General features: G+C 39.1%; 2 pseudogenes across 1 annotated transcript in view; both read right to left on the bottom strand.

Moving 5' to 3' along the window:
- LOC110216216 (TRPM8 channel-associated factor 2 pseudogene) overlaps positions 1-16418 on the bottom strand; it is a 28500-nt pseudogene extending 12082 nt beyond the window's left edge.
- The window catches only part of LOC110216329 (TRPM8 channel-associated factor 2 pseudogene), a 45902-nt pseudogene extending 22912 nt beyond the window's left edge, over positions 1-22990 (bottom strand). Inside the window, exons 1-2 of the transcript XR_013484665.1 lie at positions 22749-22990; positions 21066-21137 (exon numbers count right to left, since the gene is read on the bottom strand). The product of XR_013484665.1 is annotated as a TRPM8 channel-associated factor 2 pseudogene (transcript). The remainder of the gene's footprint in view (positions 1-21065; positions 21138-22748) is intronic.
- Between the last annotated feature and the right edge of the window lie 600 nt (positions 22991-23590).

Genomic DNA, 23590 nt, shown 5'->3' with positions numbered 1-23590 from the left:
AAACAGGAACCTAAATCTGAAGAGATCACAGTGATCTGTCTCTTAAAACAGACCAAACAGAACTTTGAACCTATGCTGTAAAGCTAAAATTTGCCTAACGGTATACAATTTGTTCCCTTAAACCTTAAATGGTTCTGGCTACTCTAGGAGGCTGGTAAGATATGGAATGTTCTGAAGACTCATTCTAGAGTCAGGGAGTAAAAAGGAGGATTGAGTCTCAGGGCCAAATCTAAAGAACAGCACCATTTTGATTCTAGCAAGAGAATTAGGGGCCAAGAGGACAAATTCAATGTCAGACACAGAGGTCCTTCTGTTTGGAGAATGTTACTTTCACTTAATCAGAGGGATGGATGTACCTACCTGATGAGGCTGTGGGCATAACTCTTAATAATGTCAAGTTCCTTCAGCCTTTGATATGGGTACACTCAGGAGAATAGAAAATGGCTCAGGGATCTCAGAGATCCAGTAATTGCTGCCCCTAGCTACAGTCTGTCATTACAACCTCTTCCCACGACTACAGATACATTCTGGCAACACACGCCAGGACACAGAGAGCGCACCTTGGGGACACAGATAATTTGTTATTGTTGTTGTTGTTGTTGTTGTTGTTGTGCCTGTACAGTCATTTTTCAGTCACGTCTGACTTCATAACCCAATTTGGGGTTTTCTTGGCAAAAATACTGGTGTGGTTTGCCAGCTCATTTTATAGAAGAGGTAATGGAAGCAAACAAGGTTAAGTGATTTGTCCAGGGCAGGGGTGGGGAGCCTCCAAGTTTTACAGAACAAATCCTTTTATTAAATTGGTTCTGTGAAGTTTGGACTCAGTCAAAGGGCCACACCTGAGGACACAGAGGGCCACATGTGGCCTCAAAGTCACAGGTTCCCCACCACTGGTCCAGAGTCACACAACTAGTAAGTGTCTGAGGCTAGATTTGAACTGGAAGATGTCTTCCTAACTCCAGACTCTTTCCACTGCAGTACCTATCTATTCACATAGATGACGCAAATGTCCTAATTAAAAGGATAATTGAGGGAGCACATGAAGAATATGCTATATGCATAGAAACTGTTTCCTATACCACTAAATCACATAAGAGAATATTTACAAAATGCTTGGCACAGTGCCTGACAAATACTGTCTTTAATAAGCTTGTTTCCTACCCCCCTTTCCCATCTACAGACTTCACTTGGCTCCTTCCTTTTTCCCATCTTCACCCTCAAACTTCATCCCCTGTGATGGAGCTCTCAAAATTATGCCAGGCCACCAGGTGGCATACTGAAGTCATGCTTCAGACATTTATCTGTTGTGTGACCCTGGACAAGCCATTTAATCTGTCTTAGCTTCATTTTCCTCATCTGAGGATAGTAACACTTACATCACGGGGTTATTGTAAGGACTGAATATGTAACACATTTTGCAATCCTTAAAGAGCTACATAAATGCTAGTTGTTATTCTACCTGCAGCTTTCCCATATCATGTCTGCATTGCTTACATACCTTAGGCCTAAATATTATTTATATTATTTGCCTAAACTTTGTGCCAGTTGTTACAGGGTCACTAAATCACAGAATCTGAAGTTTGGAAGGGCTTCAGTGGTCATCGAATCCAAGCTAATCCCAATAGGAATCCCATCGTATCCGAGCCAACAAGTGGCCGGCCAACTCTCCACTTGGTGACTTCCAAGAAAGGGAAACCTACTACCTCTTGAGGTAACCCTTTACACCTTTTAATAGCTTTAATTATTGGAAATTTTTCCCTAAAACCAAGCCTCAATTTGCTTCTTTGAAATTCACACCCAGTGTTCCTATTTCTGCCCTCTGGAGACAAGCGAAGTAAATCTGCATATGACAGCTCTTCAAATTCTTAGCCAGCCAGATAAAAGGGTATGGACAAAGCTTTCCAGAGCATATAATGTGGGCAATCTCATGGTGGCTCTGTTCTATATCTATGCCCCACTGAACTTCATTCTTCCTGGATAATGAGGAAATGATAGAGACAATGGATGACACATCTGTCAGGGACAATAGAGATTACGAGAAAGTAATTTGTTTATGAGCACATGGGCCTGTTACACATTAACTTACATTCTGCCTTTTTCTTTTTTTTCATTTTTTCCTTTCTTTTTCTTCTCTTTTTTTTTTGTCTAGAATCATGATTTCATTGGTAGGGGCTACCTCCCCCCCAGGAGGAAACTCTATAAATGCTAATAGGCACCTGCTTTGTGATATAAGGTCTTAGAAAGACTCTTTGTACACTGAGTGGGTAAGTGACTTGCCCAAGTCACACATCCAGTATGTTTCAGAATAGGAATTTATTCCCAGGGCCTCCTGACTCCCAGACCAGCTCTTTATCCATGATGCTACAATACGTCTTATTGTCCTTTTACTGTTGACCTGAAATAAATTAACAAAATCTTCTCAGGTTATTCCATTTGTCCCCTAATTCCCATAGGTTACTTTTTGAAGATTTCTCTAAAAAACTGTGCCATTTTCTAAGAGACAGGTGAATATGTATAAAGGTAAAAGGTCCAAGTTGAACCTTCTGTGGTCTCTCTGCAGAAGATCTGCAGGAAATCCAAGAAGGAAACAGCTCCCTATGGGTTATTTGTCAAGGATGACCTCAGTGAGGAAATGTATAGGGGGATTCCAGGGTTTGTTAAGGTAAGAGGAAGAAGTCCAAATCATTCACTTCTCTGTGACAATTGCAAGTGACTGCTCAGTGGCATGGGTGTGATTGTAGCTCTCAACCTTACGAATGCATATTCCATCAATGCATATTTACACTTATGAAGATGAAGAAGGTTGAGAATATTAGGCATATAAAACCTTACCTACATCTTCAAATGATCCTTGATTTCATATTAACTGCCAGATCAACACTTCTGCATAGATCAGGTCAAGCCACTCTTCATCTCAAAGATCTTATGTCTATTATTGAAGAAAGTTCAAACTTTTTTGTCTGGCATTTAAGGCCCTCCATGACCTTGTGTCATACTACATTTCAAGATACCTTAAACATCTGCCTGTCACGTATTCTGTATTTCAGCCAAATAGGATTGTCTTCCGAATATGTCCTCTTTCTCCATGCCCTTGTTTATACCTTTTTCTATCCCTAAAATGTCTTCTTTCTCCTTCATCCTCTAAATTACTAGTCACTCTTTACAGACAAATCCAGATGCTATTTCCTCAATGAAATCTTCACTAATTTCATTGGTTTTTTTCTTCCCTGAGCCTCATAGGGAATTTTTTAAATTTTAATATATTTTATTTTTAATTTATGGAATTAAATAAGCATTTCCATAACAGAAAAATTTTTAATGATTTTTATTAAAATTTTATTTTATTGATTTAAAAAATATTTTTTAAAAATGATTGCACACAAAACTGCAAAGCTAGTATGTACAACTTGTTATTCCTTTTAAATATAATAAAGTTATCGTGTAAATTTGTTTTTTTTCTTTTTTCTCACCCCGCCCTAGAGATGGCTACCATTACACACACACACACACACACACACAATCATTCTATATATACTTCTATTTATCAGTTCTTTCTCTGGATACAGATAGTGTCTTCTTTTGTATGTCCTTTGTAGTTAATTTGGGTATTTATAATAGTCAAAATGACTCATTCGCTCAAAATTCTTAAAACAATATTGCTGTCAATATATACAACATTCACTTGTATTCATTTCTACTCTTCATTTCACTCTTCATTACCTTACCTCACCTCATTTCACTGTTCATTATTTTATGCAAATTTATTCATGTTTTTCCTAGGATCATCGAGCTCATCATTTCTTACAGCACAGTAGTATTCCATCACTATCATACACCACAACTTGTTCAGCCATTCCCCAGTGGATGGGCATCCCCACAGTTTCTGGTTCTTTGCCACTACAAAAAGAGCTGCTATAAAGACTTTAGAACATAAAGGTTCTTTTTCTTTTTCCCTTAATCATCTTTGGAAATAGACCTAGTAGTGGTATTACTAGGTCAAAGGGTATAGGCAGTTTAATCACTCTTTGGGCATAATTCCAGATTGTTTTCCAAAATGGTTGGATCAGTTCACAATTCCACCAACAATGAATTAGTGCCCCAATTTTTCCATATCCCCTCCAACATTTGTCACTTTCCCCTTCAATCATTTTAGCCAATCTGATAAGTATAAAATGATATTTCAAGGTTGTCTTAATTTGCATTTCTCTAATCAATTATGATTTAGTGCATTTTTTATATGACTACAAGTTGTTTTGATTTATTCATTGCAAAATTACCTGTTCATATACTTTGACCATTTTATAAATTGGGGAATGACTCATATTCTTATAGATTTTACAAAATTCTTTATATTTTTGAGCTATGAGACATTTAACTGGGAAACTGTCTATAAATTTTTCCCCAATTTTCTGCTTTCCTACTGATCATAGCTAAATTGGTTTTATTCATACAAAACCTTTTTTAAATTTAATTTAATCAAAATTATCCATTTTACACCTCAATCTGCTCTCTATCTGTTGTTTATTCACAGCTTGTTCACCTACCCATAAATCTGATAAGTAATAAGTTCCATGTTCTTCAAACTTTCTTGTAATCTCTCTCTTTATATCTAGACCGTGTATCCATTTTGACCTCATCTTGATAAATGGTGTGAAATATTGGTCTGGGCCTAGTTTATGCCATACTACTTTCCAATTTTCCCAATAATTTTTACCAAATAATGAATTATTATCCCCAAATCTTGTCGTTACATTTGCCATATACAAGGTTACTATATTTGCTGCTGTAAATTGTACTTCTACTCTGTTCCATTGATCTACCTTTCTATTTCTTAGCCAGTACCAGATACTTTTAATAATTACTGTCTTATAATATAGTTTAAGATTTGGTACTGCAAAACTTCCTTCTTTTACTTTTTTTTTCACTAATTCCTTTGATATTCTTGACTTTTTGTTCTTCCAAATTAACTGTTATTATTTTTTCTAATTCAGTAAAATAAGTTTTTGGTAATTTAATTGGGGTGGCATTGAATGTATAAATTAGTTCAGGTAAAAGTGTCATTTTTATTGTATTGGCCCTGCCTACCCACAAACAATTAATATTTAAATCTGATTTTATTTATATAAAAAGGTTCTTTTTATCTAATTTTGTTTATATAGTTGCTGGGATTGTTTTGATATGTATACTTCCAGATACTTTATATGTCTGGAGTTATTTTCAATGAAGTATATCTTACTATCTCTTTTTGCAGGATTTTGTTTGTGATATATAGGAATGCTTGTGATTTATGTGGATTTACTTTATATCCTGCTACTTTGCTAAAATTAGTAATTGTTTCAATTAACTTTTTAGTTGACTCTTTGGGATTTTCCAAGTATATCATCTTATCATCTGTGGAAAGAAATAGTTTTATTACCTCATTCCTTTTTCTGATTCCTTCTATTTCTTTTTCTTCTCATTATTATTGCTAGGATTTCCAATACAATATTGAATAATATCGGTGACAGTGGGTATCCTTGTTTCACACCTGATCTTACTGGGAAGGGTTCTAGCTTATCCCCATTAGAAATAATACTTGCTGATGGTTTTAGATAAATGCTTCTTATCAATTTAAGGAAAATACATACATACCAATACTTGCAAGTGTTTTTAATAGAAGTTTTGTGTTTTATCAAAAGCTTTTTCTGTATCTATTGATATAATCATATTTTTTTACTTTTATGATTGATATGATCAATTATGTTAACAGTTTTCCTTATATTAAACCATCCCTGCATTCCTGGTATAAATCCCACTTGGTCATAATATATAATCTTTGTAATATTGTTGTAATCTTTTAGCTAGCATTTTCTTTAGGATTTTTGCAACTATATTAACTAATCAAATTGGTCTGTAACTTTCTCTGTTTTTACTCTTCCTGGTTTAGGTAGCAGTATCATATTGGTTTCATAAAATGAGTTTGGTAGGATCCTTTCTTCTCCTCTTATTCCAAATAATTCATTCACTATTGCAATTAGTTGATTTTAAAATGTCTGATAGAATTAAACAGGCAGGGAATATGTCTTATCTAAGTTGTGTTTCTACCTCAGTGCCTACCATAGAGTTCAGTACTTGGTGGGCACTTAATAAACATTTGTTGAACTAACTTCATATGAATTGAGACCTCATAGGGGACCATGGCATTGCATAAAACATGCAACTGGCTAAAGGTGATTATGTGAGAAGATGCAAGGGAATACCCATTAAGGAACTAAAGTAAGCAACACCGTTTCTCATATTCTTGGGATGGTAATAACCAATTGCGAATTTGGAAAGTTGAAGTGAAAAAAGGGGACTTTTAAAGTGAGAGAAAGTGATTACACAGATAGCAAGGGAAAAATAACAGAACCTGAACAAGCAAAACATAATTAGCCACTTGAGATTTTACCCCGATACCAAAAGAAATTACCTATTCCAGTCATACTTGTTTGAAAGATGCTATCTGCATCAAAACAACTGATAAATAGAAGTGTATATAGAATAATTTTACATATATATATAGTGTCTAATTTGTGTACATGATAATTTTGTTGTATGTTTGAAAGGAATAGCAAGTTGCGCTTAGTAGGTTTTCAGTTTCATGTACAATCATCTTTTTATTGTTCTATGTTATAGAAATGCTTCTTTATTCCATAAATTTAAAAAGAAATTAAAAAAAAAAGAAATCCAATGCTTCCTATAGCTTTGCCCTTCAGAAACGAGGGATGCCTTCCTGAATTGGAAATGAGTTATTCAATCCTGGCTAAAATCCCACTTTCTACAGGAAGCCACTCCCAATCCTTCTTAATTCGAGTGCCTTCCCTTCATGGAATATTTCAAATTTATCCTGTATATTTGTACATAGATGTTTTCATCTTGTCATCTCCATCAGATTGTAAATTCCTTGAGAGCAAGTCCTTTCTTTTCTGGCACGTGGTAGATATTTAATAAATGTTCATTGACTCTCTATTACTATCAAAATGCTTAGAGTTTACATGCAGTCTGTTGAATACAAGTCAAATTTGTCTGAGCAAGGTGAATTTAACTGAGTCACATATACATAGGTTTCCCTTTTCTCATACACATTCTCATTAGCAAAAAAACACAGATTGAATAAGTAAAGTGTCTTTTCTTTATCTAGCAAGTCATTGTTTTAAAATAAAAGTAAATAACCAGAAAACAAAAAAAACCTTTTAAATAGGAAATTTTTAAAAATAGACATTAACCTTGCCTCTAGACAATAAAAACTGTGTGGACAAGATTCATCATTGTTCCATCTCAAACAAGCCAGAAAGCAGTCACTCTCTTTTAGATTCTCTTAATAACACAAGCTCCCAAAGGAAAAGAAAAGGCCCCACTCTCTTACCAAACTTAGCCTCCTGGGAAGAGTCTTTCATCTGCCTCTGCCATGATGGCTACCAAAGCCCACTGCTGCATGTAGCCGCCACCCCTGCATTTTCTCTCCAGCTCTCTTCCTGTCCCTCTCTAGAAAGATTTTTCTAAACTCCCAATCTACTTTCTGGGAACTCCACCCTCTAGTCTTGATACTTCCTAAGGTCTTCAGCAACTTAGAGGGTAGTCCTCCTTGGAGGGCAGCACAGCTGCAAGAGAAGAGCTGAGATATATGTACACTTTACATCTCTCCATATCTATATATAAATATATAATTATATATAAATAAATGCAAAAGATAGATATCCATAGCTATACAAATATATGGTATAAGTATATAATTGTAGATATATAAGTATCTTATATAAATATCTTACATATACATATAGATGTGTACTTATATATAATTCTATGTAAATATGGATATCTATTATGTATCACCATATAGTTACATATATATGCATAATAGACATAATTGTATATGTAAGCACATATATAGTAAGATATGAGATACATTAAATATATAGGTATATACATACATATAAAGTAGATATGGATATATTGATATATAAGAATATATATATGGATATGGAGATGTTGATATACAAGGATAGAGACATATACATATATAATACACATACACGTATACAAACATGTGCTTGGAGGAATATATGTATGCATGTATACACATGTGTGTATCGCATACATATATATGTATAGATGCTTTTGAATATATAAATGTCTCCTCTCCCATAAAATATAAGCTCCTTGAGGAGCTTATCTTTGTATCTCCAGTGAGTAGCACAGAGCCTGGCACATAGTAGGTGCTTAATTAAATGCTAGTTGACTGATTGAAAACGTGACTCAGACTATATCCCTTGTAACAAGAGGATATTTAAGCAAGGGAACAGTAATAGTATATATTCAAGCTGACCTATATACAGAGAATAGCACAGAAGATGGATGGGGGCAGAGGTGATATTCCTGGGTGTGGTTTACAGTCATAGTGACTGGAGCTCCTGGGTGTTTCTCCCTCATAAATACATTTGTATATAAGACCAGCCAGTTCCTCTAGGAGAGGCAATCTGGAGCACAAGAGGTACACATACCCTTCGCTGTTCATGGAATCAATCTTTTGCTACGGGATCAGGACCCAGGGCACATCTAAAAGGGATAGGTAGGTAAGGATGCAGCTCTGTTCCAGATTCTGTCTTGGGCCATGTATTTGACAATCCTGGCTGAGCTCACTTCCCTATCTTCTGACTGAGCCATGTTCCATCATATGTCTTGGGATGTGACAACCACCTTCATTTTTCCTTTTTGGGATTTTCCATGAGTTTACTGCCTGGAATATTGAGTGGGCCGCCCCACAGAATGGTTGCAAGCCAGGCTCTAGGGCTCTGAACCTAAAAGCAAGGAGCCCGAACCTACTGAAGCTCAGGTCCCAAGAAAATATCTGCACAAGTAAGAAAGCTTTAGTTATTCGGCACCTGCCTGGCCTCCTGAAAGCTCTAACTTCTGAAAGGCCACTGAGGCCTCAGAGGTGGATTGTTCATTCAATCAGAAGCAACTCAGAAATTCTGAAACATTTTTAAGCATTTTAGAACCATGCTGCCCATCACCAATATCTTTGAAACTACTGATGTATGGTGTAGTGTTATTCTGCAAAGAATAAGAAGACTTGAGATAGAGTCCGAGGTTTCTTCCTAAGGAGCTATGACTGTGGGTAAGTCATTTCATATCTCTAGGTCTGTTTTCTTATTTGTAAAACCCCTTTATTTGATCGGGTAATTAGGAGAATTAATCTTTATCCACCAGGGGAAAAAACATGAAGCTTCCCATGCAATTATAATTTATATCCACAAGATGGTGCCATAGCTTCCATTACATTGCATCCACGTCCTGAACAGGGAGAACTCTGTGCTTGGTCTGGACCGCAAGGGGTCAGAGGGGTTAAAGCTGTATGGTATAAGTGAGCGTGCTATATTATAAACAATAGCACCTCTAGGGGTGGAGAGGTGAGGGATCTCTTGGCTTATAGTCCTGGATCACTTCGGAGAATAAAGGGTTTTTTTCCCCATGGGAATTTCCCTCAGGCTATAATACCATCATAGAATCCTGAGTTAAAGTTTTATACTTAATGGTTCCTTCCCTTCTATCCTCCCCATTTTCTTTGTTCTCCTCTTGGTGCCTCTAGAAGTCAGCCCTATCCCAGAAAGAAAAGGAGAAAATTCTGGGAAGCTCAGTGTGAGTGGGTGGGAAAGAATTTGCATGTACTGATTTATGTGTTTTGAGAGTACTGACTAATCTGGGGTATTAGGAGAAGGCAGTGGGGAGGAAGGACAGGTGGCATCAACAGCAGGGAATACTCTGTCTTCTCTTCCCTTCTCCATTTATCAGTTTCACCCATTCTTCAATGTACAGCTCCTATCTTACCACCTCCAGACAGAGTAATAGAATCATAGAATCTCAGAATTAAAGGGGAATTGATTCTAATTGATTCAACCTATAGCTGGGCAAGAACCCCATCTATAACAAAAACTAACTAGTGGCCATCATTCATGCCTTGCTTTAAGACAGGCCTACACAACACCCCAGCTAGCCACTTGCAGCCAACCAAAGTGGCCCTACCCGGTATGTGGTGCAGGGCTGCCCAAGGGTATTAGGCTGCTTAATCACTTAATCACATAGTGAGCCCTATTAGCTACGTCTGAGAACAGCCTTGGGGCCTGAGGATGACCTGAGCTCTATAGTTACATCCTCTACATTTTTCACAGGCCTCCCAAAATCTTTGGCGGGCCAAAGGTTTCACAGGCTTGCTTTAAAACCTCCAGTGAAGGGGAAATCACCATCTCAGTTCTGAAGTTGTTTGTTTGTTTGTTTTCCCTAGCATCAAAACTAAATTTGAAGCAGCCAGGTGATACTGTGGTTAGAACACTGAACCTAAAGTCAAGAAGTTGAGCCACATACATTTAATAGCTATGAAACCCTGGGCAAGTCACTTAGTCTTGGTTTCTTCATCTGGAAAATCAGTACATCCCAGGACTGCTGTGAGGATAAAATAAGATAATATTTGTAAAGTGCTTCACAGACTTTAAGTGCTATATAAATGTTATCATCATCCCCATTTGCTTCTTTGCAACATCTATTACCCCTAGTAATACCCCTTTGGGGCCAAAAAGAACAAATCCAGTGTGAACAAATCCACATGACAGCTATTCAAATACTTGAAGATTGCTAGCATATCTCTGCTAAGTCTTCTCCTCTCCAGGCTAAACAGATCCAATTCTTTGCATAGCTCTTCATCTGGCTTCATAGGGAGAAAAATCTAGCAAATAAGACTGAGCAGGAGTGGTCAGGCAGGAAGATGATTGGGTCCAGCCACCTCACCTCCTCTCTCTATTTCTCTGTCACTCAGTCCTGTTTAGCAAGGTTTGCAAAATCTCCCTGTTCCTAGTACTGCCTGTTCTAGGAGCTGCTGCCTCTTTCCCTCCCCCTCTGATTGGAAACCTTGCTCAAAGCAATCCCATAGAAACGTGAAGAACATGACCCAGACACTCCAGAAGGAGAGAGAGAGAGAGAGAGAGAGAGAGAGAGAGAGAGAGAGAGAGAGAGAGAGAGAGAGAGAGAGAGAGAGAGAGAGAGAGAGAGAGAGAGAATGAATCAGGAGAGGAGAAACCACCGAAACCCTGGAGTGAGATTTTGAAGGGCTTTGAATACAAAACAAGAAATCATATTTGATCTAAGAGGTCATAGGAAACCTATATTATGGAGAAGGCAAGTATAAAAGTCAGACCTGTGCTTTATGAAAATTACTTTGGAAGCTGGGTGGAGAATGGATTGGGATCAGGAGAGACTTGAAGGAGGGAGACCAAGTAGGAAGGTGTTGCCATAGATCAGGTAAGAGGTGAGAATATCGTAAGCTGGGGTAGTGGTTGTGTGAGTGGAGAGAAGGGTGCATATGCAAGTGATTAGAAATGTCAGGTGAGTGAAAATGAGGAATTTATGATGATACCAAAGTTACGAACCTGTCCGATTAGAAGGATAGTGTTGACTTTACTGGAAATAGAGAGTTTGGGAAGAATTGAGAGGGAGAGGGTAGCAATAGGGGGGAAATATAGTATCTGTTTTGGATATGCTGCATCCCTTTCAAAATGCCCAGTAGGCAATTGGGCTGGGACACTGCGGTTGACTACAATGATCAATGAAAGGAGGTTGAGAATAAGCAGTAAGGCAGGTAGAAGACAAAGAGAAGCGAACTATTGAGAACCCAAAGAGGAGAGCAAAGGCCACCTAGAACAAAGTTTTTCACAATCACATGGCAGACTTTCAAATATTTGAATAGTGCATCCCTTAATTTTCTCTTTTCTACATTAAATATTCTCAATTCCTTCAAGTAATCCTCAAACTGTATGTTCTCCAGTCCTCTCATCATCCTGGTAGGCAGTTTCTGGACTTCCTCTGGCTTTTCTGTGCAATTGCTAAAATATATTGTGTGAACTTGAACATAGCACTCCATATGTTATCTTTCTTTTTGTTGTTGTTGTTGTTCGGTCATTTCAGTTGTGTCCAACTCTTCATGACTCCATTTGGGGTATTCTTGGCAAAGATACTGGAGTGGTTTGCCATTTTCTTCTCCTGCTCATTTTACAGATGAAGAAGCTGAGGCAAACAGGATTAAGTGACTTGCCCAGGGTCACAAAGCTAGTAAGTGTCTGAGGCCACATTTGAACTCAGAAAGAAAAGCTTTCCTGACTCCAGGAAGGAGTCTATCCACCATGCCACCTAGCTGCCTATTATCTCCCTTTCTTCTCCCAAATTTCTCTATTTCAGTTGAAGTCACCACCATCCATCTGTTCACTCAGATTCCCAATCATTTTAAACTCCTGGTGCAGGTAAGGTTGCACAGTGGATAGAGAGCCCAACCTGGAGTTAGGAAAACCTGAGTTCAAATCTGAACTCAGACACTATCCATGTAACCTTGAGCAAGTCACTTAACTTCTGTTTACTTCGGTTTCCCCATGTATAAAATAGGAATAATAATACCACCTCCCACCTATGTCCTCACTTGTGAGGATCAAATGAGATAATAATTGTAAAGTACTTAGCACAGTGCCCGGCACAAAGTAAGTGCTGTATAAATGCTAGCTATTGTTGCTGCTATTAATATTATTGCATCTATCCCCTTCTCTGTCCTCTCACAACCACCATCCTGGTTCAGGCCCTTATAGAGATACAGAGTAAATACAGATAAAGATAGCTATAGACAAAGTATTTATTAACTACTTACGATAGCCAGATACTCGCAGTTTCTTCTCCTTTCCTTATCTCCCCCATACCTGCTATCTCTGCCTATTTCACTTGAATTAAACAGGACTGCTATGGTGGTCAGATTAATACTATGAATCTTTTCCTTGTTGATCAAAAGTCAAAACACTGATAAGGATCCTGGGCCAGAAGTCTGAAGAAGTAAAGATTCCTCACCACTTTGTTTTCAATTCTACAAGAACCCTGCCCAACAAGAAAGATCTGTCCAGTGAGATGACCTTGGGAGAAAGTTATCATATAACTTTAGTATCCATAATAGCCAGAAAATGGAATTTGGGGTATAGTACTCATGTCCTTTAGACTTTAAGAAAGGAAGTTTTTAAAAGAGGTCAGGGCCAAATTTATACTATCCTACAGAAAACTCAGTGGTCTCTCCCAGCCTAGATTTTGTAAGGTTTAGTATTCCCTAGTTTGGGTCTCAATTTAACATGTATAACAGTAACAGCAATACTGTACCATGATCAACTGTGAATGACTTACTTATTCTGATCAATACAATGATCCAAGACAATTCTGAAGGATCTATGATGAAAAATGCTATCCACCTCCAGAGAAGGATCTGATGGAGTCTGAATGCAGATTGAAGCATATTTTTTTCACTTTTTCTTGCTTTTTTTTGTGACATGGCTAATATGGAAATATGTTTTGAATTATTTCACATGTATAATTGATATCACATTTCTTGCCCTCACAATGAAGTAGAGGAGGAGTGGGAGGGAGAGAAAGAATTCAGAACTCAATTTTTTTTAATGAATGTCAAAAATTTATCATGTACAAGTGATCACTCCACCTTACCATGGAAATAGCTAGCTCACTGAGAGACTTGGAAATATGGCAACTAATTGGCCCAGAAGGGGCTGGGGGCTGGGTCAATTGAAGGGCTGCATTTCTCTACGTGAATTTAGTAAGGGCCAGGAAGTCAATTATTCTACTAGCATCCCTAAGACATTGCTCTAATAACTGTACTCTTGCCTTGCTCCTTGTGGTCGATCCTTCTCCTTATAATCTAATTCCAAAGTCTTATCTAATTCACCATGCTCAAGTCCCAACCTTGGCACCGTATCTGGTAACCAAAGTCCTCTGAGATTGGACCCTGCCTAGTCCTCCCAAAACCTATATCCTCCTCCTGAATCCTGAATCTTCTAATGCAAGGGTGGGGAACTTGTAGCCTCAAGGCCACATGTGGCCCTCTAAATCCTCAAATGCGGCCCTTTGAATCCAAGATTCAGTCTAACCTTAGAGAGTATATGTGACTTGCCCAAGTTTACCCAGTTATAAAGCAGTACTGTCAAGACTTAAACCCAAGTTCTATGACTGCAAATAGCGTACCTTTTATACTATACCATGCTGGGTTGTAGCCTAAGGTTTCTCTCACCTCTATTTGTAGTCACCAACCATAAGCATCCAGTGAACTTGAACTGCTGTCTGACTGCCCCACAAAAGAAGATAATTGGCTGGTTGCAGGCAGAAGAGGTCTTTCCTGTTTCTGGTTCAGTTATCTGGGAACTAAACCCTGTCACAGTGATCCCAGCGATCCCAGCGATCCCAGAACATAACACCAGTGGTCACAACTAGGGATACATGAGGCCAGGATATGAATTACACCCTGCCACCTCTCAACAACACAGGAGCAGCAGCATCGCATCACCAAAAATCACTTTCATGTAGTACTTTTAACTTTACAAAACACTTTCTCCACAATGATCCTTTGAAGCAGAAAGAACAACTGAACAGATGCCTGGGAAGCATCAACAGCCAAGTCTTTGAGATCCTTGGAATCCCATATGTCTTTCTATGTCTTACTACAGACCCCCAGGGTACCCAGCTCAGAGACTGAGTCCCAGGCCCTTTCTCCTCTTCTAGCGGGAGACACATCACAGAGAATCAATGTGACCCAGAAGACCTAGCTGACTTTTCTCAGATCTAGAAGCTAGGATATGTTTCACCTTTAGCCTGCTAAAATAGCATGCCAAGCAATGAGCCATATCCTATCTGTTTGATCAGAGTATAAAGAAGTATGTGGAAGGATAGTCATAGAAAGGTCTTTGCTGCTGTTTATTGATGGGCTCTGTAATTAAATAATCAAATGCAGGAGTGGAAAAAGATAATAAAAGCTCACATTTACACAGTACTCAGTGGTTTACAGAATGTTTCACATATACTCATTCATTTGCTCTATGAAGTAGGTGCTATTATTATTCCCATTTTTTGGATGAGGAAACTGAGAGGTTAATCTGAAGCAGGATTCAAACTCAGGTCTTCTTGACACTCAGTCTAGTATTTTACTTGCTATATTACCCACCAACCCATAATCTCAAAATTCTCCAACCCACCTCCTGGTTCTTTTCTGAACCCTCCCACCAACTTCTCCTTCAAATATTCATTGCTGGTCCACCCTGACACAAGCAATGGTATGCTTGGGTGGATGATATAAGGCCCTAAGAGAATATCGCAGTCCTTGTGAGAAAAAAGAGGAGATACGAGATTATAGGGTTATAGAGACAGAGCTAGAAAATATAGAAAAATAGAAAACAGATAAGAAAACTGATTCCCCAAGAGGTAGAAGTAGCTTGCCCAAGGTTACAGAGAAAGTAAATGGCAGAATTTGAACTCAGGTCCTATAAAGCCAAATCTATCATTCTTTTTTTAAAATTTATTTTATTTTTAATTCAGAGAACAAAGCAAGCATTTCCACAACACAGCGCAACAAAAAAGATGACTGCATGTGAAGCTGCAAATCTACCAGGCACGACTTCTTTTCTTTTCAAATACACAACAAAATTATCATGTAAATTTCTTTTTTTTCTTTTTTCCTTTTTTTCTCCCACCCTAGAGATGGCTACCATTAGACACATATATATGTACCTATATATGAAAAATCATTCTACACATACTTCTATTTATCATTTCTTTCTCTGGAGGCAGATAGCATATTTCTTCATATGTCCTTTATAATTAATTTGGGAATTTATATTAGTAAAAATGACTTATTCACTCAAAGTCATTCTTACAACAATATTGCTGTTACTGTGTACATAACACTGTAGGCTCTAACAGAGAAAAACCCTTGAAAAAGAAAAGGCTACCAGAGCAGGATGGACTTTGGAAAGGAGAACACATCCCAAGCAGACAAGCATCTATCTTTTATGTGCTATCACTATGACGCTGAACTTTCCTCCCTGTTCCAGAATGGGGATCCAATCAGGCAACAGGTGATAGATTGAAAACAGAAGTGGTCATCTGGCAGGCTAATGATCAGATACAGACCCTCAGCACAAAGGCTAAATTCATGAGATCTGAAACCCAGGAAAGAGAAAGGTCCAGAGTTACAGTCTAGGAGAACCAGGTTGAGTAACAGTCAAACAAGGCCTAGGACCAGCAAAGTTAATGCTGACCTGTGTGAAGTAATCCCAGAGCTTCAGGGTAGAACCTAATCTAGGGCAGGGGTCACCTGTAACGCTCTGACCTCCTAATGATGACAGTGAAATCCTGTGGGCCTGGAACACCCACACCCAGCAGGCATCATAAGCCACAACAAAGTAAACAGCCTCTGCCCTACAATCAGAAAGTTGCCAACCATTCTCCCTAATGCTATTTTGCTAATTCTCACCTTGACCCCTTGCTTCTTTAGTACTGTGAAATCTATCAGATTCTCCCAGTTTAGCCGCACTCCCTATCATGGTCACTCCTGTCACATGACTCTCTCCTTGTGCCAGGACAGCCAAGTGAGTATACTGAAGGCTTTTATAATCCTAGACTGAAGCTAGGAGTTCTGCTATTGGGGTTAGGGAGGGAGGGGGTGAGTGAAGGCTCTGCATCATGGTACTAAAAATTTAGTGTTGATAGCACTATATTCCTTTGGGAAAGTACAAACAGCCAAGCTTAATGCCTAGTTAGCAAAAATAATTAGTCAAAATACACTGCTACCAGAAGACAGCTTCCAAAAGTAGTTCAGCTCCTTCCAGGCTGGACTCCACCCTTTTATTCCTTCCTTTGTTCAAGCAGAGTCATTCCAGCAATGGCTGCCTGGTGTCCAAGGTCTTTCACCACAGAGACCAGCATACCAAACTCTCCTCAAAAATACTTTTTTAAAAGATTAATTTATGGTCTGGGGCAGCTTGGTGCTACAGCGGAGAGAGTGCCAGGCCTGGAGTCAGATAGACATCTTCCTGGGTTCAAATCTGGCCTCAGCCACTTACGAGCTATGTGGCCCTGGCAAGTCATTTAACGCTGTTTGCCTCAGTTTCCTCATCTGCTAAATGAGCTGGAGAAGGAAGTGGCAAACCACTCTAGCATCTCTGCCAAGAAAAACCCAAATGGGGTCACAAAGAGTCAAAGGCAACTGAAAAATGCCTGAACAACAAGAAGAATTTGAGGCTGTGACTCATGCTGCTTGCCCTAGGCAAAACATTCTTTTAATGCTCCAATGCAAAAATAGTACATCCTCAAAGTAAAAAAGAACTGCCATATTGCTAGGCATGTGTGCATGCAAGGTTTAGAAGCTTCCAAGGGTCCTTTTGTGAATCTAGGTACTTAGAATTAACTCCTTTTCTGAATTCCCACAGGAGGAGTTCAGGATACACTAAGGAAACAGAAAATGACCTGAAAAAAGGATCAAATCCAAAAAGGTGAATAGACACCAACGGGAACAAGCTCTGAGGCTATGGGAAACTAGATTAAGCACTGAAAAGAGAGGGAAAAAAAATACTTAGATACAAAATAGCATTCATTATCACTTCCCCCCCCAAAAAAAAAAAAAAGAAAGAAAAAGAAAAACCCACATTTGGGATTTTCTTGGCAAAGATAGTGGAATGGTTGGCTGTTTCCAACTCCAGCTCATTTTACAGATGAGGAAGCTGAGGCAAACAGGGTTAAGTGATTTGCCCAGGGTCACACAGCTAATAAGTGTCTAAGACCAGATTTGAACTCAGGAAGAGGAGTCTTTCTGACTCCAGGCCCAGAACTCTATCCACTATGCCACCTAGCTGCCCCATACATACACATACACACACACACACACACACACACAAAATCAGTTGCCAAATCTACACATTTTAGTCTTATCTCATAATCTAAACACTTCTCCTTATAACACAGCTACAACCTTAGTTTATTGCAAAAACCTCCAAACTGGTGTTCCTGCCTCATGACTCTTTAATGAATCCATCCATCCTCCACTCTGATGCCAGTTATTTTCTTTAATAACGATCTGACCATGTCACTATCCCACTGTATCAGTTCTAGTAGCTTCTCATGGTTGCCAGAATCAACTCTTCTGTTTTAACTTTTAAAGCTTTTCACAACTTTGCTCCGGCCTCTCTCTCAGGCTTCATTGGACATTACTCTCCCTCCTGTACTCTGATCTAGCCAGACTGGCCTTTTCTTGGTTCCTCACTCCACCACCTATCTCTGTGACTTTGCAATGGTTGTTCCCTATGACCAGAGTTAATTCTCTCATTACCCAAACCTAAAATTTCTCATTTCCTTCAAGACCCATTTCAAGTATCTCCTTATACAGGAAGCTTTTTACAATCCCCTCAACTGCCAGTGTTCTTCCTCTCAAACTACCTTGCCTTTAACTACTTTGCATTTATTCTAAATATGTTTATGTAATGGGGACCCAGACCTTAGAGCATGTGGAGATCTGCCCTTTGCAGTGGGCTACATGGAAGATTCGCAATATTCCCTGCCAGCTTTCAATCTTCTCCTTGTGGCTGGCTGATCAGTGAGTGACTGAAGGGTTGGCCCTGTGGTGATGAAGTCTTCCAATTAGCTGAGGAGCCAGAACTGAGGGTGCCTACAAAATGTTCAAGAGGATACTCTCTCCCTCTCTTCCCTGGCTTTTGAGTGAGAAAAAAACTGCTGTAAGCATTCAGATTGAAGAAGGGCAGTAATTGCCTTATCTCCTGCACACCCCTATGTGTGGCACATAGTACCTGTTTCTTTTATATTTATTCTTTCTTGATCTTAGATGAATAGGCACAGAGATACTTTTGAGCAAGTTATCTTTTGAGCTTCAGAAGGTTGAAAGCCAACAAAGGTCCTTTCAGCCATCAGAGTTTGCAGCAGAGGATCACTAACCTCCCCCACCCCCAACCAGTAGCAGGAGTAGCTGAGTCCACTGAGGTACTAACCCAGAGGACTGACCTGTATGACCCAGCTTAACAGCAGAATGACCTGTCAACAGACACCATGTCCTGCAAGAAGCTAGCCCAGATGAGCTGGGGGACAACTCATCCATCTTGAATGCTACGCCCCAAAGCAAAATTGGTAAGGACTCTCCTTAGGTCCTCCGGGGCCAAAAGTCATTAAATTATAAGCTCCTTGAGAACATGGTCTGTCTTTTGCCTCTTTCTGTATCCCAAGCACTTAGCACAGTGCCTGGAACATAGGAGGTACTTGGTAAATGTTTATTGTTTAATTGACCAAGTATATTCTCTACAAGTTTCCCTAGATGCCTTTGTATTAAAGTTCAAGCCCACTCTCCCTAAAGACCTTGCAAGGGGAGAGTACACTACCATTATGAATAAATTTCTTTGTAACTTCTGTCTTTGCTACAGTTTCTCAGTAAATATCCTTTTGCAAAAGCTAGTTGATGTCAACAAGCTGATTCACATTAGGAAGCTCACTAGATGGGATTAGTATAAGAAGCCACAACTCCTCAGGGTTGTCCCTTGGATCATGAAGAGAATGATAATTATTGTCCAATGGGAACTCACCCTGTCAGTTCAAATGGCAGTTGAGAGTGAGGAGGGTTGGTGCACGTCCTGGTTATCTTTCCCTATGGAAGCTTCTTGTGAGCTTCTGGTGAGCATAGATTGTTTCATTGATTGCATCTGTATCCATAGCCCAGCGCCTGGCACGTAATAAGTGGTTAAATAAGACTTGTTGACTGATTGGTTGATGGATATGGAAGATTAGGAAAAGATGGGTCTCAAGGACAAGAATATGTACTGGGAGGATTGGTAAGGTTTTGAGAGGAGAGGGAAAAACAACAAAAAACCAAAACCTAACCAATGAAATCCGATCATCATATTGGAAACTAGACTTAAGAAGAGGAAAATGGCTTTGATGAGAATCCAACACTCCATCATAATTGAGTGGGGATGTTTGTATCACTACACTATGGTGGATCACATAATTGGTAAAGAAGGGACAGGGCTGTTAAACACTAACTCGCTGATGGGCAGGATGGGCAGGAAACCAGAAGCAGGACTCCAGAATGTTCAACCCAACTCACACCCACCACATTCTTTGATACAGAGGTATCAAACATGGGTCCCAAAGTAGACTAGAACACTCCTGAGTGTAGCAGAACCAGACTGAAATGTAATTGGGAAATGTTTAACAAAATAAATAAAAATTACAATAAAATAATGTTAATGTGTGCTTTTCTAAGTCAATGTGCATCAGCAGGGATCCTTATGTTAAGTTTAGTGATTTGACTTCATGTTGCTTTACTAAGTTGTCTTCCAAATGAATGGCCAAGGACTTCTTGATGTTAAGATCACACACACACACACACACACACACACACGTGCACACATGCATGCATGCATGCACATACACATTGCACTCCTCAGAATCTAGATATAAAAAATAAGGTTGGAGGTGAAAAAGGACCATTTTTTTCTTGGTGGGGTGGAGAAGCTGGGAGTGTAGCGTGGGAGTACAGGCTGGTTCCAGGATATAACATAAGGGGTGCCCCATCCTACCAGTAACAATATACCAAAGGTTATCCTGTGACAGTTACAAGGGGTAGGGGGTCTCTCCTTAGTCATTACTAGCAAGATTCTTGCAGGAGTCCTCCTTAATAGGCTGATCTTTCACCTGGAAGAGTGTCATCTACCTGAGATCCAATGTGGCTTCAGAAAGGTTTGAGGAACAGCCAATATGGTATTTGCAGCCTGACAATTCCAGGAGAAATGCCAATGTAGCGAAGCAGGGTTGTGTGCCTGCTCCCATGCTTTTTAGCACGATGTTTTCAATGATGTTGTTGGATGCTTTCAATGAGGACAAAAACTGCATCAAGGTCAACCACCATACTGATGGTAAATTATTTAATGTAAAAAAGCTATAAGCTAAGACTACAGTGGAGGGAAAGTTGGTGTTCAACTTTTTGTTCACAGATAATTGTGCACCCAATGCAGCCTCTGAGGCTGAGATGCAACCGAGTAAGAATAGATTCTCTATTGCTTCTGCTAACTTTGGACTGACAACACCAAGAAAACAGAGGTTCTCAGCAAGCCAGTACCACACCATTCATACATGGAATATCAGTAATAGCATATGGAGAAATTTTGAATGCAATGGATAAGTTCACTTACCTTGGTGTGCTTTCCAGGGATGTATACATAGATTATGAGGTTGGTGCAAGCTAGCTCAGTGTTTGGAAGGCTCTAAAGGAAAGTATGAGAGAAAAGAGGTATTAGGCTGCCTCTACCAAACCAAAGGTCTACTGAGCCCTGAGCAAAGCAGAATTGCAGTAGCTCAAAAGAAACACAAGATGCACAAATTTAGAGATATCTCCACTCCAAATGTTCATTTGAACTATTTATGCCTGAACTGTGGTAGAGACTTCCTAGCTCATTCTAGTCTAATTAGCCACAGCTGGACACTCATGTACCTTGACCCCAATATCATGATGTCATTTTGGTCCTCTTCGAGCATGAAAAACAACAACCACCAAAGCTATACCAGCTCTGCTAGAGCAGAGGTCACTTCCATATTTGTTTCTCATCTAGGTAATGACATAGGGTGTGAAGCGTCTGGGGAAGAATGTCATATACACCACACATAACTGTAAAAAACTTGAAGGGCTGTTTTTGTAACAAAGTTCAACAGAGAGGTGAAAAATAGATGTGACCCCTTTTAGGCCTTAGACATCAGTAGTGTTCAAATTAGGTTCACAAAGCAAAAAAAAAAGTAAAAAGAACCAAAAAGGCAACAATAACAACAACAACTTAAGACCACTCACTGTTTTTGAGAGTAATTAATGTCTCTCTGAGGCTGGACTTACAATTTGAGTGGCTTTCATCAGATGACAATAGGTCTTATTCGACTACAGGAAGGATGAATATATTCTTTCAGTAGGGATAACTGAACGGTTCAGAGTTCAAAGTCTTTTAAAAAGAGATAGTCTTTATTGAAAAATATACATCAAACAGCTCCAAATTTATTAGGAAGGATATTCTTTCTAATGATGACCATTATAAACCTTCTCTAAGTTAGTAGATTGTCTTCCAGAGTTGTTGTAATCAAAAATAATTATCACTCTACATCTTATCTGGTCATGAGTCTCCCTTGGACAAGAGTTATGGTCTGTCATTGAGCTTATACTCAAAGGCAGAACTTGGAACTCTATATCATAGTTCCTAGAGAACCCAGGTTCATCCTCCATATCACTATTAATATTGAAGTAGGTCTTAAACGGATATAAGACATATGGTAAAAGTATTGACAAAGGATGAAAAAATCCAGAAATCTTTATAGGAATAACATTTAAAGGAGCTGAATTTAGGCACAGATTATGATCAATGAATCAACAAATACTTATCGAGCACCTACTATTTACGTAGGACGTTGTGCTAAGGCTCTATGGCCACCCTGTTCCTAGTTGCAGTTTAACTTAAGCAGCCATCTGGTTTCTTTCCAGATGCTGTTGTTGTCTTACACTGTCTCCTGCCCTCGAGGCCAGGGTCAGAGATCTTCGGAGTCATACATGCTCTTTCCATATATTCAAGGCTTAAAGTTCACTCATATGTGTCACTTCTGTTAACAAAAGAAACTACTGGCTACTGCCAAACTGAAACTGTCTCTTATTCACTTGACTCACTTGGTGTTGTGGCAGGGTACAGAACAAGTTTTGGGGTTTTTTTTCATTTGGCAGTGTGGCAAAGCCTTTCTCAAAGTCACATTTTAAAACACATTCAATAAAATGCATAAAATTACAATCAAAATCAATTCTATTTAAATATTTATCAAACTGCTAAAAAAAAAAGTTCACGTACCCCAGGCTAAGAACCTAGGAAGGAGCTTGGGCTTTAGAATTAGAAGATCTGCTTTTAGTTCTGGCTCTAGCACCGACTTAGATCACATCAAATCTCTGGGCCTTCCCCACTTTTCTTACCTGTAAAATAAGGGGTTGGACTAAAGGCTCTAAAGTCACTCCAATTCTAAATCCTATGATCGTTCTTTTCTGCTCTAATCTTCTCATTCTCCCCCTGTGAGAGAATCCAGACTCTGGATTGTAGCTCCCAACTCCTTTCTGAAGGCACAATGAATCCACATTTTATGACTTTTCCCCACCCCCTCTTCCCTCATCTCCAAGCATCTCTTTCCAGAAGCAAGTTCCTTCTCCTCCTTTTTTTTCTTCTTTTCTGTCTGACACAAGCCTGAGAGTTACTATAGGGCCAACAGCTTCTAGGTATTAAACTATGTAACTGATGCACAAACTTACACATCATCCCTAGGTGATGGATGTGTCAGATCACTTCTCACAGAGAGAGAAAGTGAATCCCACAGGGGGCTCATAGTTATCTTGTTACTGTTCAGTTATTTTTTCTGGAGCGTCTGACTCTTTGTGACCCAATTTGGGGTTTTCTTGGCAAAAATACTCCAGCGGTTTGTCATTGCCTTCTCCAGCTCATTTTACAGATGAGCAAACTGAGGCAAAAAGGGTTAAGTGACTTGTCCAGGGTCACACTGCTAATAAGTGTCTGAGGCCAGATTTGAATTCAGGAAGATGTCTTCCTGACTCCAGGCCTGCCATTCTATCCACTACACAACCTAACTGCCTCATAGTCATACAGCATGCTAATAAATACGTATTTTTAAGTACCTACTAGGTACA

This window comes from Phascolarctos cinereus, unplaced genomic scaffold, assembly GCF_003287225.1.
Source record: "Phascolarctos cinereus isolate Bilbo 61053 unplaced genomic scaffold, phaCin_HiC Scaffold_1;HRSCAF=81, whole genome shotgun sequence".
NCBI lineage: Eukaryota > Metazoa > Chordata > Mammalia > Diprotodontia > Phascolarctidae > Phascolarctos > Phascolarctos cinereus.
This window is presented reverse-complemented; position numbering and strand designations above follow the sequence as displayed.